The 16558-nt window shown below is 42.3% G+C and overlaps 1 protein-coding gene across 1 annotated transcript in view; it reads left to right on the plus strand.

Moving 5' to 3' along the window:
- The first annotated feature begins 240 nt into the window (after positions 1 to 240).
- The window catches only part of LOC116516109 (teneurin-1-like), a 348491-nt gene continuing 332173 nt past the window's right edge, over positions 241 to 16558 (plus strand). Inside the window, 1 exon segment of the mRNA XM_032228512.1 lies at positions 241 to 424. The gene's annotated coding sequence lies outside the window, so the exon portion shown is untranslated.

The following is a 16558-nucleotide window of genomic DNA, read 5'->3' on the forward strand; positions in this document are numbered from 1 at the left end:
ATATTATCCAAGGAGATACCTCCCTGTAGACAAGATAAAAGCAAAGACACAGAGGTGTCAAAATCAATTTCATTGAGGGCCGCATCAGGGCTGTGGTTGACCTCAGGGGAGGGGCATGGCCAGCTGGGTAGGCATGGCCAGCTTGATGCCACTCCCCAAACTGCTGACATGTTTCCTTTTCGCGTTGGGTAGACCAGTTCGAAGCCACTGGCCCGATATTTCCTCTTTGCATTGGATAGATCAAACCGAAGCCATGCTGGCCCAATCTTTCCTCTTCTCTTTGGGTAGACCGGGTGAAAACTACATCGGCCTGATCTTCCCTCTTCACACCGGGTAGACCAGGACAGCACCATGGGCTGGATCCCACCACCTTGGAGGCCACATCTGGCCTGTGGTCCTTGAGTTTGACACCCCCGATCTAAAGGTAAAGTTTGTCCTGTCCAGTCATGTTCAACTCTATGAGGTGGTGTTTATCTCCATTTTCTCGCTGAGGTAGCCAGCATTGTCTGAAGACATTTTCCTAGTCATGTGGTACAGTGCTTAGAATGCAGTATTGCAGGCTAACACTGCCCACAGTGTGGAGTTCGATCCTGAAGTGGCTTGAGATTGACTCAGCCTTCCATCCTTCAAGCTCAGTAAAATGAGGATCCAGATTTTTTTGGGAGGTGGTGGTGGTGGAGGATATGCTGACATTATAAACCTTTCAGGGAGCACTATAAAAGCAGTTTGGAGCAATGTGTAAGTCTATGTGCTATTGCTTATTGCTAAGTTGCCAGCATGGCTACATGCCGAGGTGCACCAAATGCTGTTACATTCCCACCGAAGTGGTGTACCTATTTATCTACTTGCGACTTCCGCTTAAATTGATAGGTACTACTAAGCATTAGAGAGACGGGTAGTTATTGTGCAATGGTGGCAGGGATTCCAACATCAAAGCTAACCTTTGAAAAGGGCCTAAAAGGCTCTTTCTAATTTTCCAGAGTGAGTTTGCAGGATGGTCCAGAGATTGTATTATCACAGCCAATTGGCCTCGAGACTGGGTTGCAAACACCTCTTAAAATAACAGTTCAGGTAAGACCAATTGTCATTCCTCCCATTGTTATATTTTTAGCTTCCCAAATTAGACGACTAGCGCTTTAATAAAGACAAAGTATAAAGATAAATACCCTGTGCTGTTTTATGCATTTGTGGGTTTCATTGGTTAGGCTATAGTGAAAGGCGGCAGTTGTCCAGAACTCGTAAATGTAATTGGCATAAGTAGTTTCTGCCAATTTGACTTGGACAGGATGAGAAACAGAGAGAACAACGTTTGCAGGAATTTTGCAAGACTTCCACCACTGATTAACTAACTGTTTACCAAGGCAGAGTCCTCCAATCTTTAGTATATGTCTGGTTTCTCATGAACCACACTAAATTATAATCTGGCATAGTATGTTGTGCACCACAGCTATAAATCATAATTTATGCTTTGAATTTATGTGTGAACCGGGACACTGTTCAACAAACCAATGAGAACAAACCGTCATTTGGCTTGCAGCTGCCTTAGAAGCATGTCATGTAATCTGCTCACCATTTTATTGTTTAGCTGTTTTTGTTTAAAGGCATGTGATTTACTCTGTGTTTGTTTGTTTGTTTGTTTGAATATTTTCATAAGCTGCCAAAAGTCACACTGTTTGAATTGGGTGGCCGTGTAAATACTGTGAATGAATAAGTAAGTTGGAAGGTAACAGGTTGTATAGTTGAATTTCAACTATACAACCTGTTACCTTGGGTACAACCTTTACATTGGGTCTCCATGGAGCATTGCAAATGGGTTTTTGTTGTTACTAGTCAAAATGTTATTCCTTTTTAGCTCAGTGTTATCTACAATCAGTAGCTTTGAAACATCTTTGATGGGTTCTTTCCTTGTTGTTGTTAGTTGCAAAGTCATGTCCAACCCATCACAACCCATGGACAATGTTCATTTCCTCTACCATCCCCTGGAGTTCATTTAAGCTCATGCCGACTGCTTCAGTGCCTCCATCCAGCCACCTCATTCTCTGTCGTCCCCTTCTTACAATACAATAGCAGAGTTGGAAGGGACCTTGGAGGTCTTCTAGTCCAACCCCCTGCCTAGGCAGGAAACCTCTTCTTTTACCCTCAATCGTTTCCAGCATTAGGCTTTTCTCCACCGAGTCCTTCCTTCTCATCAGGTGGCCAAAATATTTGAGTTTCCTCTTCAGGATCTGGCCTTCTAAAGAGCAGTCAGGGTTGATCTCCTCTAGGACTGACCGTTTTGATCGCCTTGCAGTCCATGGGACTCACAGGAGTCTTCTCCAGCACCAGAGTTCAAAGGCCTCCATTCTTTGGCGCTCAGCCTTTCTTATGGTCCAACTTTAACAGCAATGCATAGCAACTGGAAAAACTATAGCCTTGACTATACCCACTTTTGTTGGCAGGGTGATGTCTCTGCTTTTTAGGATGCTGTCTAGATTTGCCATAGCTTTCCTCCCCAGGAGCAAGCGTCTTTTAATTTCTTGGCTGCAGTCCCCATCTGTGGTGATCTTGAAGCTCGTTATCAGTAGTTTGTAATAATTCTTGTGTCTCTAGAAGATCTAGGTAAAATTGTTTACATGGAGGAGAGGCTGTTCTTATTTGAATTTCAAGAAAGTTGCCAGATTCTCCCTTAGATGGTTGTTGTAGGATGGAAAAGATTCTAGCTATTTCCTCTGTTGCCACGGAATTCCTTCCTCTATTCTTTCCCTACCAAATTGTCTTCCCCTGAAGCCAAGCCAGGACTGAACATATTTCTGCCTGCTGAACTCAGCCTTCACCTCTAAGATATCATTAATTTAAAATCCATCATCTTTCATTCTCAAGTCTAGCTCTGTCAGACGTCTTGTGGTGAATTTGAAGATGCTGGTTTATAAGGCTGCCTTTTGCAGCCTTGTGACATTTCTCTTCTTTTAGAGCCAATGTTCCATAAAATTGAAGTTTTCCATAAAATCTTAATAACATGATTTTTCCCCCTCTTTGGTTTTTCAGAAAGTTTCCCCAGGAGATACAGAATGACATGTTTTTGGAGCACTGGAGAAAAGAGGTGCTACTTCTACGTAGTTCACAATTACTTGAAAAAAGAAATAGTGATTTAATGAAGAAGGATACACACACACACACAATATATATATATATATATATATATATATATATATATATATATATATATATATATATATAGAGAGAGAGAGAGAGAGAGAGAGAGCACACACAGGTGCACACGAAGAACAAGATGATATAATTTTAGATGGCACATTTCTCATAATCAAAAATGAACTTGGGCTGATACTTTATCAGTTAACATGTATGAAAGTTGCTGAAATTTTCAGATAAGTGTTATATCAGATAGAGAGGATAGTAAGAAAAGTGAAAAATGACATCATTTCTTATACCCAAGTGCATGATATCATATCAAGGAAATGCTAAAAATTACTCTTGAGATGCGAAAATATTATGGTTACTGTCTTATCCATAATGCATTTTCTAGAACACAAGTAAGAAACCTGAACTGTTGGGCTCCAACTCTTAGCTCTTGTTCATCATGGGTTTGTACAGAATAACAGATTTGGAAGAGATCTTGATGGGCTTCTAGTCCAACCTTTTGCTTGAGCAGGAGACTCTGGTTAACTGGCTGAATCCAGTGGTGGGATTCAAATAATTTAACAACCACTTCTCTGTCCTAATGACCAGCTGGGTAGGCATGGCTTGGTGGTCATGTGACTGGGTGGGCATGGCCAACTCAACAGCACTCATGTTGATGGCCGCTTTCACCTTAACTGTTACAGTGTAATAAGGATTAACTGGAGAGGCAGTTTCTGTAAGCAGGGCAATAGGCTAGAAGCAACACCAGAATGTTTCCTTCCTGCCTTTCTTACAGGATTAGCTCTGTAAAATGGGGGGGGGGGGAGATTTCTTCCAGCAACCGATTCTCTGATCTGCTTAGAAAGTTAACAACCGGTTCTCCCAAATAAGCGTTGACTGGCTGAATCCCACCACTGGTCCAATCTCTTGTGAAAAACTTCCAACGATGGAACACCTACAACTTTCTGGAATCAAGCCATTCCATTGATTAATTGTTCTAATTGTGTCTTAGCTTTTAAATGCTAGGGTTTCTCCTTAGATCTAGGTTGGATCCCTCTTTGATGAGCTTCTGTCCATTACTTCTTGTTTTGCCCTCAGGTGCTTTGCAAAATAAGTCAATGCCCTCTTCTTTGTGTCAGCTACTCAAATATTGAAAGACTGCTATCATGTCACCCCTAGTCCTTCCCTTTTTTTGCAGACAACTTCTAAGTACAGCCATTTTCCTACTTCTCACTTTCTCGAAACAGTTAAGAACCCATGTGGGATATTTCAAGCATTGGAATAATATCTGAAGACTGCCAACCTGAAATCTGTTTTGGACTGGCATTTGAGATTATCTTGGATTCATACCCCTTAATTTCCCAGTCTGGCCTACTTTTCAGGTGTTTAAAAAATAGGGACTGCTATTTTGCAGAAAGATACAGTGATGTGTCATCATTTTTGAACAGGGGATCAATGCAAAATTGGTTCAGAGGTCCATTTTACCCAGACCCTCCTATAGCATCATAAGTAATTAGGATAGGAACAGATTTATCCTTTCATTGTGATCTTAAGCAGTTTTTGACTGCTGTACTGCAAACTGTTACACATACTGCAACTGGACAAGTGTTGTTTGCTTAATGACACAATGTGGAATCCCAGTTGAAATAGATTGAGGCAGGTTTATTCCAAATATGTAGCCTGGAACTTGCTTGGCAAAATAAAGGACAACTTCAAAGGTATATCCTCCAGTAAATATTGTGATTTAAACCATGGGGATGACATTTCAACTCCTTTCTTCTTTCAGGATTCTTGAAGCAACACAAATAAGACGATTTTATATCCAAATATTGTTTACTCTTTAAGACCTGCTTAGTTTTAATCTGTGCTTCTACACCGTCATCTTCATCTCCAGGGACAGCTTGACATTTTAAAGAGGAAGTCATAGTAAGGAAAAATGATTTTATCAGCTGGTAAGGCCATTGTAACCTCTATTAATGTTTTGAAGCAGCAAACAATTCAGATAAGATAGGCATTAGCAGAGGAGGATATTTGTATCTTGGGGGTTGAAATGAGGGGTCCTTGGGTGTTCTCTGAGCTTGATGGTTTCCTTGCAGAGGTTTCATTACCCAAACTAGGTAACATCCTTAGTGCATGAGTGTTGAACCTTTTGGCTTGCCTGGACCTCATTTTTTTTAAAAAAATATTACTTTTACTTTTATTTTATAAAATACAAAGAAGAAAAGAAAATAGGAAATTATGGGAGGGAAAGGGGTGTGAGATACAAGGGGAAAGAGAAAAGGAGACATTGACTTCCAACTCTTCTTAGCACAATCCAAGATAAAGACGCTCCAATCTCAACTTTTTGCTTTTACACATTAATATATAACTAGCCATTCCTGTCTAACAACAAATCTTTCCAATCAAGAAAACCAAAGTCAAAGTTTCATTTTTTTCTTCTTCACAAGCACAAATTATAGAAGTGATATCCAAATGAGAATATAATTCCCTCTTTGAATAAAATAATCAATTTAATCATTTCTACTTTATCCTTCTTGCTATAGAAATAGTAGGTATTTCTATTTGCACCTAGTAATCTTTGTGAACTGCCACCATTTTTATTTATGAAGTTTATTGTTTTCTTTCAAATTCTTTGGCCTTACAGAAAAAAGGGGATGACCTTTTTTCATCCCTTATTTTCTTCAAAGTATTAAACATTTTTTAAAAACCCCATTTTTTAAAAAAATCAAAACTTTCTAATACATCTTTTTTCTCTGACTTCTTAACATACAAGCTTTAAACTCCAGTATTGCATTCACTGCTTGCCTGGACCTCATTGAGTGTGGAGGAATTGTCTTGAGCCTCACTTAGCAATAGCAATAGCAATAGCACTTAGACTTACATACCGCTTCACAGTTCTTTGGAGCCCTCTCTAAGCGGTTTACAAAGTCAGTATATTGTCACCAACAATCTGGGTCCTTAATTTACCGACCTCAGAAGGATGAAAGGATGAGTCAACCTTGAACAGGTCAGGATTGAACTCCAATCTGTGGGCAGAGTTTGCTTACAATACTGTAGTGCACCACCGTGGTTCTTTTATATTATCTACTGTATAAAATATCTAATATAGATTTATAATATAAGATCACATCGTCATGTTAAAAGTTTACAATCTTGGCAAGCTGCATTATTAGCTGTTCATGGCTGCATGTGGCCTTCAGGCACGTTGGATACACCTGGTCAAGGGCCTGACTCTTTAAGGGACTGTCTCTCTTGTTACAAGTCTACAAATGATATTGTTGCTGCTATTCAAAGTCCCATCTTTCTGGTATGGGGTGAGGAAGGGAAGAACACCTTTGCAAGTTGCATTTGTCACCCTTCATTTTCTCACCTGGACCCGTGATGGCAAACCTATGGCATGCGTGCCAGAGGTGGCATACAGAGCCCTCTCTGTGGGCACATGTGCTGTCACCAAAATGCCCCAAAAACCTGCGCAAAAACAGCCTAAAAAATGACCAAAAGCCAGGCCATTTTTCAAGCAGTTTTCTGGGCCATTTACAGACTGTTTTGGGGCAATTTTGTGGTCATTTTCAGGCCAAAAATGCCCCCCAAAACTCTGTGAAAATGGCCCAAAAATGGCCTGAAAAAAATGGCCCCAAATGACCAAAAACAGGCATGTGCATGCCAGCCAGCTGATCTTTGGTTTTCCGGCACTCTGGCGCATGCACATGCACACATGTACAGACATCCATGTGTGTTCCGGTACATGCACACATGTACAGACATCCATGTGTGTATGTACTCAATGCCAAAAAGGTTTGCCATCACTGACCTAGACCAGACCCAGCTCTTCCTCCACATTTTAACTGATGTTAGGATTCTTGTTGGTCTTAATCTGTGTTTTTAAGTTATTATATCCTTTTTAAGGATATAATTATTATATCCTTTTTAAGTTATTATATCCTATTTCCGTGGGGTTGGTTAGTTGCCTTAGTATCCATGGACTAGAAAAGCAGGTAAATAACATTTTGTCTCCCAGACAAGACAGTTCAGGCAAAACAAGTGCTTTTCATTGTATTGTTAGTATTGTGAGGATGGTGGCCGGTTGAATACAAAAGGATTCCTACTTTCAAGAAGCATTTTCTGTCTTCCTGTCTCCGTGTGTCTCTGTAGAATTCAGGGAGCCAACCTGAATCTCTTTTATAACACTAAAAAGAAAAGGTGGCAGGCTGAATCCAAGCTAAATTACTTCGGGCTTTCATCCCCCCGGAAATCAGCACTGATAGAAATTACAAAGGGTTGGGAGATAGAGTCTTAATGGCGCCATTAATTCAAGGGCACTTAAAACTCTGTTAACGGATGTCCTGATTAAAAAGTGTATTTCTTTTGGTGACAAAATCAATATCATATTGGGGGAAAGGCTGCTGAATCCCTAGCAGTCAGCCTAGTAGGACCAGTGGTGAGAGATCTGGGGAATTGCAGAGAAGCCAAAAGATGGAAGAGAGTAATGACCTTGTTCGGATGTTGCCTTTCCATCTGGCAACTCAGAGGTGTCAAACTCAATTTCATTGAGGGCTGCATCGGGGTTGTGTTTAACCTGGGGGGGGGCAAGTGGGAGTGGCCAGGGTGGGAGTGGCCAGCTGGGCATCACTTGTGGCATAGGCATCACGGGCTGGTCCTTTGATGTTTCCAAGGTGGCCTCATGGGCCAATTCTAAGCACCCTGTGGGCCAGATCTGGCCTGCGAGCCTTGAGTTTGAGTTTGACACTTCTGTTGCAGTTGGAAGGCTGCACAACTTGTAGCATTTGTGTGTTGATGTTACCTGACATGCTTTGTCACTGTGCCCAAATCTCAAGGATGTGTAAGATCAAGGCTTCCTCTTTTCATCCACAAATTTAAAGTTATAGGCACTGAAAAAAGTGACTTACGATCGTTTTTCACATTGCAGCATCCCTATGGTTATATGATCAGAATTTGAATGCTTGGCAATTGGCCCATGTTTATGACAGTTGTAGTGTCCCAGGGTCATGTGACCACCTTTTGTGACCTCTGCCAAGCAAAAGTTGTGGTGGCGCAGTGGTTAGAATACAGTATTGCAGGTTCATTCACTGCTCATTGCCAGCAGTTCGATCCTGACCAACTCCAGGTTGACTCAGCCTTCCATCCGTCTGAGGTCAGTAAAATGAGGAGCCAGATTGTTGGGGGCAATATGATGATTCTGTAAACATTTTTTTAAAGAGGGTCACTATGGAGGGGTGAAATCCAGCAGGTTCTGACAGGTTCTGGAGAACTGGTAGTGTAAATTTTCAGTAGTTTGGAGAACTGGCAAATACTACCTCTGACTGGACTGGGGTGGGAATTGGGATTTTGTGGTATCCTTCCCCTGCCATGCCCACCAAGCCACGCCCACAGAACCGGTAGTAAAAAAAATTGAATTTCACCATTGCTAAGAAGCAATATATAAGTCTAAGTGCTATTGCTATTGCTACAAAGTCAAGGGGAAGCCAGTTTCGCTTAAAAACCTGTTACAACTGCCGTGATTCACTTAACAACAGTGGCAAGAAAGGTTGTAATTTGGGGCTAAGTTTGCTTAACCATGGTCTCACTTAGCAATATAAATTGTGGTCATACTTTGAAGAGTATGTTGAGAATTGTGGCCGTAAGTTAATAGCTATGTTGATAATGAGCAGCTAGCTGTTTGGATATCGCTAAATTTACTAATATCCACCCCTCACTATTTCCTGAGCTGAGTTAGGCCAACAGGAATAGTAGGCACATCTGAAGGATCACCATTTCCTTGTCCCCACCTGGCAATTAAACTTTAGGCTTTCTGTCCCTTGTAATACAATGATATAAAGAGGAACCCCTGTTTATCCCAAAGCTGTTTGGTTCTGCATTGCGACATTCAGAATGTACCGATTATAAACATCTGGAAGAATGTCTCAAATGTGCTTTTTCCAAAAGTCTACTGAACTTTCTTGGTTTTTTTTTCTTTGAAAACATTTTGCTTCTTATCCAAGAAGCTTCTTCAGTTTCTGAAGTACTAAACTGAACGTCTTCAGAACTGAAGAAGCTTCTGGGATGAGAAGTGAAATGTTTTCAAGGAAAAAAAAACAAAGGGGCCACTTGCCTTTTGGAAAAAGCAGATTTGTGACAACCATGACCTAGTGGATTGAGAATCTCCATAGACTTCCAGAATAATGACAGCTCTGAGGAAATGGTAATTGGAAATTTGCCTTTAAAGGGGTGCCATTAAAATACCATCTTTGCTTTGTTAAATAAGATTGTCAGATCTATTTATATATGAAGTGCATCCAATAGATCCAACATCTGCAGATAGCATAGCACAGCATTAGCATCCTCTGCTGAATGGCTAGATTCAGAGAATTCCAACTATGAGCTTCTGCCTGGAGAATCCATAGATTGAATCCAAAGATGGCCTTTTCAGTTTGTTCAAAGATGTCCCAATTTAGACAGAAGTTTTCTTGTTTTGTCAATCCATCGTATGATTCCAAATTGTAGCAGTCAAATAAATAAGACATTGGCAAGATGTCAGCCAGTACATGGCTGTATGTAGCTTGCAATCATATAACTGCTGGAAGAGATCACTCTCTCAAAATAGGCAGTGTATGAGGAAGGTGTGAGTGCTAGAAACGAAATTTGATTACATTGAAACACGTTCAGACTGGACTGAAATCCAGTCATTTTAATAGCACCTTAAATATTCCTCCTAGCCCATTTAAAATTGTGATTCTGCACCTGGCTACTGTATATATCCTCTGGTTTGCACAACCCTAGTTTGATATGATTTTAATTTTTTCAAGGCTTCAAGTCAGTGTCTATGGAGATTTTCAATCATCCAGTTCATGGTTATCCCAAAGGTGCTTTTTTCCCCAAAAGGCAATCAGACTTTCTTGGGTTTTTTTTTTCCTTTGAAAAAGTTTTGCCTCTCATCTAAGAAGCCATCAGATTTTCTTGCAAAAATCAAATCCAAAAAGCACACACAGATCACATGAATTCAGCAGGATTCATTAACTTCTTTATACACAAAATAACACAGGAATAAATGTACAATACCAATAGCAGATCCTTCCAACATGGTAGAGAGAGAGATTAGTTTCCAGTTGCAGTTCAGAGAACAGACTAGATTAGTTCTCTCGCACAGACTCTGAACTACATAGATAAGCCACGCCCAGGCTCTGAGCTGTCTGGCATAGCTCTCAGTCACCAAATAGTTCCCAGTTGCCATGCCCATACATTGACTTACCTTGATACCATGTCCTATTCCAGCCACTCCCCAATGGTTGACCTGTTGCTATGTCCTATTCCAGTTCATGAATATTCTGACAGAAGCTTTTTCAGTTCTAACTGATTGATGGGGAATGGAAAGATTTACAGAATGTTCTCTGCCGCCACTTGCTCATTATCACTCTGAGAGTCATGGAGGCCACTTGGCGGTTTATCTGTATCCTCAAGTCACCTGAATCTGAGTCAAAATAGATGTAGAACTATAATCCAAAGAAGCATTTTTTCCAAAGGAAAAAAAATCAAGAAAATCCTGTTGCCTTTTGGAAACAGCACCTTCAAATCAGTGTTGACTACTAGAAACGTCATTGACAAGCACCTTCTGTTTTCCTGGCAACATTTTTGGATGGGTTTGTGATGGCTTCTTTCCTAGGGCAGAACTAGAATTTATACTCTCCCAGTTTCTAGTCTGGCACCTTAACTTGCTTTTTTTTTTAATTGCTTTTTTTTATTTATAGGCCGCCCTTTTCCCTGAGGGGACTCAGGGCGGTTTATAACCTATAGGGAGGGGATACATGTAATGGCATATACAGACAGTACATAATTAAAAAATAGAAGCAACATTCATTCATCATTCGGGTGGGGACGGATCCTAATATTTAACCCCAGGCCTGGCGGGATAGCCAGATCTTAAGGGCTATGCGGAAGGTCTGGAGGGTGGTGAGGGTACGAATCTCCACGGGGAGGTCATTCCAAAGGGTCGGAGCTACTACTGAAAAGGCTCTCCTCCGCGTAGTTGCCAGTTGGCACTGGCTGGCAGATGGAACTCGGAGGAGGCCTAATCTGTGTGATCTAATCGGTCGTGTGGAGGTAATTGGCAGGAGGCGGTCTCTCAAGTACCCAGATCCACTACCATGAAGGGCTTTATGGGTGGTAAGTAGCACCTTGAAGCGCACCCGGAGATCAACAGGTAGCCAGCGCAGCTCGCGGAGGATAGGTGTTATGTGGGCGAACCGAGGAGCACCCACAATCACTCGCGCGGCCGCATTCTGGACTAGCTGAAGTCGCCGGATGCTCTTCAAGGGCAGCCCCATGTAGAGCACGTTGCAGTATTCCAGCCTAGAGGTCACAAGGGCACGAGTGACTGTTGTGAGAGCCTCCCGGTTCAGGTAGGGTCGCAACTGGCGCACCAGGCGAACCTGGGCAAATGCCCCCCTGGTCACAGCCGACAGATGGTGATCGAAGGTCAGCTGTGGGTCCAGGAGGACTCCCAAGTTGCGAACCCTGTCTGAGGGGTATAATATTTGGCCCCCCAGCCTGAGTGATGGAACACTAGCCAAATTATTGGGAGGTAAACACAACAGCCACTCGGTCTTCTCCGGGTTGAGTACAAGCTTGTTAGTCCTCATCCAGTCCCTAACGGCTTCAAGACCCCGGTTCATCACGTCCACCGCTTCATTGAGTTGGCACGGGGCGGACAAATACAACTGCGTATCATCCGCATATTGGTGGTATCTTATCCTGTGCCTCCGAACGATCTCGCCCAGCGGTTTCATGTAGATGTTAAATAGTAGGGGGGACAAGACCGACCCCTGCGGCACCCCATATGTTAGGGGCCTAGGGGTCGATCTCTGCCCCCCAATCAACACCGACTGCGACTTGTCCGAGAGGTAGGAGGAGAACCACTGCAAAACAGTGCCTCCCACCCCCACCTCCTGCAGTCGTCGCAGAAGGATACCATGGTCGATTTTATCGAAAGCCGCCGAGAGGTCAAGGAGAACCAAGATGGAGGCATGGCCTCCATCCCTGGCTCTCCAGAGATCATTGGTCAATGCGACCAAAGCGGTTTCTGTGCTGTAACCAGGCCTGAAGCCAGACTGGAATGGGTCAAGGTAACTTGCTTCCTCCAAGGACCGCTGAAGCTGGGAGGCCACCAGCTATTAACTATTGCACCAATCTGCTCTAGGGATAAGTATGTACTCATTACATTTTTGTTTGACTGAGTTCCTATTCAGTAGCAATTGCTTAATGATGCCGCCATTAAGGATTGCTATATGGCCTTGTTCTTCACCCTATAACCTATGCTGTTGTTGTTGCTAGTTGCGAAGTTATGTCCAACCTATCGCGACCCCATAGGAAATGTTCCTCCAAGCCTTCCTGTCCTCTACCATCCCCCAGAGTCCATTTAAGCTCACGTCTACTGTTTCAGTGACTCCATCCAATCACCTTACTCTCTGTCATCCCTTTCTTCTCTTGCCCTCGATCTTCCCCAGCATGAGGCTCTTCTCCACTGAGTCCTTCCTTCTCATTAGGTGGCCAAAGGATTTGAGTTTCCTCTTTAGGATCTGGCTTCTAAAAAGCAGTCAGGATTGATCTCCTCTAGGACTGACCAGTTGGATCACCTTGCAGTTCAAGGGACTCGCAGGAGTCTTTTTCAGCACCATAGTTCAAAGGCCTCAATTCTTTGGCGCTCAGCCTTTCTTATGGTCCAATTTTCACAACCATCCATTGAAACTGGGAAAACCATAGCCTTGACTATACACACATTTTATTGGCAGGGTGGTGTCTCTGCTTTTTAGTTTGCTGTCTAGATTTGCCAAAGCTTTCTTCACCAGGAGCAAGTGTCTTTTAATTTCTTGGCTGCAGTCCCCATCTGCAGCCAAGTTTTGATTCATCTAGCCCCTCCTCTCTCATGATATGTGTACCCTATGTTTATGTTTAAAATAGGTGTCAACATTACCAAGTATGTTCACTTCATAAAATAATTTATAGGGTTGATAATAATTACTGTAAACTGAAAGCTTGGCCATAGCCAAGCCTAGCTTCCACACTTGATTTCAGCAAAAATATCTTTAGAATTTTGGCAACCTGGTCATGTGCTACTGTCATATATCCTTAAAAAGAAACCATCTCTGTCTTACTCATTTTTGTGTGAGCCTGTTTTATTCTCTGGGATTTCTTTTCCAAATGCACTTGAATTAAAAGGAAATCTGATTTAATTCACCTATGAGCTAAAATTAAATTCCATCTTGGTTCCTTTCTCCATGTTAGATGGTAGTTTAATATTAAAATAGAGGTTGTCTAACTTGCCAACCAGGGACATGGTGGCTCAGTGACTAAGACATTGAGCTTGTCAATCAGAAAGGTCTGCAGTTCGACAGTTCAAATATCTAGCGCCGCATAATGGAGTTTTGTCCCAGTTTCTGCCAGCCTAGCAGTTTGAAAGCATGTAAAAATTGGAAGTAGAAAAATAGGAACCAACTTTGGTGGGAAGGTAACAGCGTTCTGTGCACCTTCTGCGTTGAGTCATGCCGGCCACATGACCATGGCGACATCTTCGGACAAGTGCTGGCTCTTTAGCTTTGAAACAGAGAGGAGCACTGCCCCTAGAGTCGGGAATAACTAGCACATAGGTGCAAGGGGAACCTTGCCTAAAAAAAATCTACATATGTGAATGTGTTATCTGCCTAGTGCTTTATGACTCTGAGCATCCTCTCAGGATACTGTGTCAAATCCATATTACATCTAAATGTTCTCTGTTTTTGTGTAACTGGTGTCATCAAAGTGTACTTAAGAATCCAAGCAACATATTGCCATTTCATTTATGCATCAAGTCTCAGCATTATGCATTCATTAATCCACCTCCAGGCAAGAATAATTCATTTTAAAAAAAGAAGAAGATTTCAAGTTTTCTTGGTTGGCAGAAGTTGCAAATAGCTGCAACATTAGTGGAATGATAAAAACCAGCATCGATGCCAAACTGCTTCCAGAATATTTTCTGTCTTATTTAACAGAGATGACCTATTTTGACCCTCTTCGTTCCTCTGAGCTGTAGCATATCTCGTGTTTCATTTGTAGGGGGTTCCCTCAAAGCTGAACCTATAGTCAGAGAGAGTAGGATACCTATCTTAGATAGGGCCCTAATGCCATGGCAACACTACTGAATAGAATATAATAGAATAACAGAGTTGGAAGGGACCTTGGAGGTCTTCTAGTCCAACCCCCTGCCTAGGCAGGAAGCCCTAGGCCATTTCAGACAAATGGTTATGCAATCTCTCTTAAAAACTTCCAGTGTTGGAGCATTCACAACTTCTGGAGGCAAGTTCTTCCACTGGTTAATTGTTCTAGTTGTCAGGAAATTGCTCCTTCATTCCAGGTTGCTTCTTTCCTTGATGAGTTTCCACCTGTTGCTTGTTTTCCTGCCTTCAGGTGCTTTGGAGAATAGGTTGATCCCCTCTTCTTTGTGGCAGCCCCTGGTATTGGAACACACACAGAGATACACACATCTGTGCCTGTGTGCTTGTTTGTGTACAGAGAACAAAGGGCTGGGCTAATGACTGTTAAAGGAAGCAAAACACTTAAGCACAACTCCGATTATAAAGCAAAATTCCCCTAATGGAATTATGCCAGGAATTTAGCATTCAAGCTCCCGAGTTAATTTTTTTTTCATCCGGCCGACCTCACAGGATAGTTGTGAGGATGAAAGTAGGGATGGTGAGCAAAGCTGCTTATCAGAATAAGCAAAGGAAGAAATGAATCAACGGGGAATTGATTATAGGTAGTTCTCAACTTATAAGAGTTCATTTAGTGACCGTTTGAAGCAGGGATGGGTTGCTGCCAGCATTACTGCCGGTTCGGTGCGCAAAAAATTGGGTAAATAGCTACACAGACGTGCCCATGCATGCACATTTGCACCTAAAAAGTTCTGTGCAGGCGCACAATGTTAGAAGGGGGGGAATTACATTGTTGCAATGAGGATGTTTCTGTGCATGCGTAGAACCAAAAATCGAGATGGGAGCACCGAAGATAGAACCGGTTCGGGGGTGTGGCAGGCCGAGTTACTACCTACTCAGCCGAACCAAGCCGAACCAGTAGGAACCCACCTCTGGTTTAAAGTCACAATGGCCCTGCAGAAGAAAAGTGAATTATGACCATTTTCCACACTTATGACCCTTGCAGCATTCTCACGGAGACGTGATCTGCTTGGCAAGTGATTCGTATCCATAATGTCACATGATCCCCTTTTGCGATCAAAGTCGAAGGGGAAGCTGGTTTTGTGCTTTTGTTGTTAGGTTTGGGGAAAATATTGGTGGACCTTTCAGACTTATTGGGGTGCTGTGTTTTCTGATGTGGGCCGTGGTGTGTGGGGAGCATCATTTGCTGTTCTTCCTCCCCATCAAATAGCAACATTCCTCGTCTCCGCTCGCTTCCTTTTTAAAACTGTGTCGCCACATCTATTCTTGGAGATATTTCAATTGATTCTTCATCATATATTTTTGTCTGTTGGAAACCACAGATTATCACAGGCAAAGGGTTTGTTTCTATGCCACCAAACTGGTAGAAAATGTGCCAGTTTTAATCCTAAACGCATTAAAAGGAGTTAACAGGTTTGGGGAAGAAAATTGGGGCTAATTGTTTAGATGATTACGCCCCACTTGCTTTGATGATAGGCTGGAAAAAATTGAAGGAATAATTTTCTACTTAAACGCTGCGTCTTGCTTAAAACTGTCTTTAATTCTCCATCACTACCACTTTTGTATTCTCTTCAAGGGCTAATGCCCAACTGCCATTTTTTAAATTAAATGGATCAATTCTAATTTCTGGAACCTGGAGTTTTGTGTCAAACTGTCCCAATAATAGAAGGGCTACGGCTTTTGTGTGTGTGTGTTGTTTTTTAAAGAGTAAAAATAGACCTGCAACACACAACAGTGAATTTTTGTGAAATGCACAAAATGCACTCTGTCGGCAATGCCCATGTTAATTGTCAAAATATATTAAGAAGATTGGGAATGGATGTCATTCACTCCTCAATGTTCCTAAATGTTTCTCTCCATCTCGATGTATGGTTTGAGAAGGTGGAAGCATAGATGCCAATTATGTATCTGCCTTTTTCTCCTGAGTTGTTGATGCTCTGAAGTGGAACCCTCATATAAACCAGAAGCATCTCAAAATCTCTAAGCTATCTGTAAATAACAGCCTAAATCAGTGATGGCTAACTTTTTTCTCCTTGCATGCTGAAATCGTGCATGCACATGCGACAGCACCCCCCCATGCCCACCCCCACAATGCAATGTACCCTGCACATGTGCGCATAATCCCCCGGACTCACCTGACCCCTGCACATGAACGTGACCCTCTGCGACCCCTTTGCACATGTGTGCGACCCCCTGCGCCCCGTTGTGGGCCTAGTAGGCCTCCCTGAAGCCAAAAATGAGGT

Source organism: Thamnophis elegans, chromosome 12, assembly GCF_009769535.1.
Source record: "Thamnophis elegans isolate rThaEle1 chromosome 12, rThaEle1.pri, whole genome shotgun sequence".
Lineage (NCBI taxonomy): Eukaryota > Metazoa > Chordata > Lepidosauria > Squamata > Colubridae > Thamnophis > Thamnophis elegans.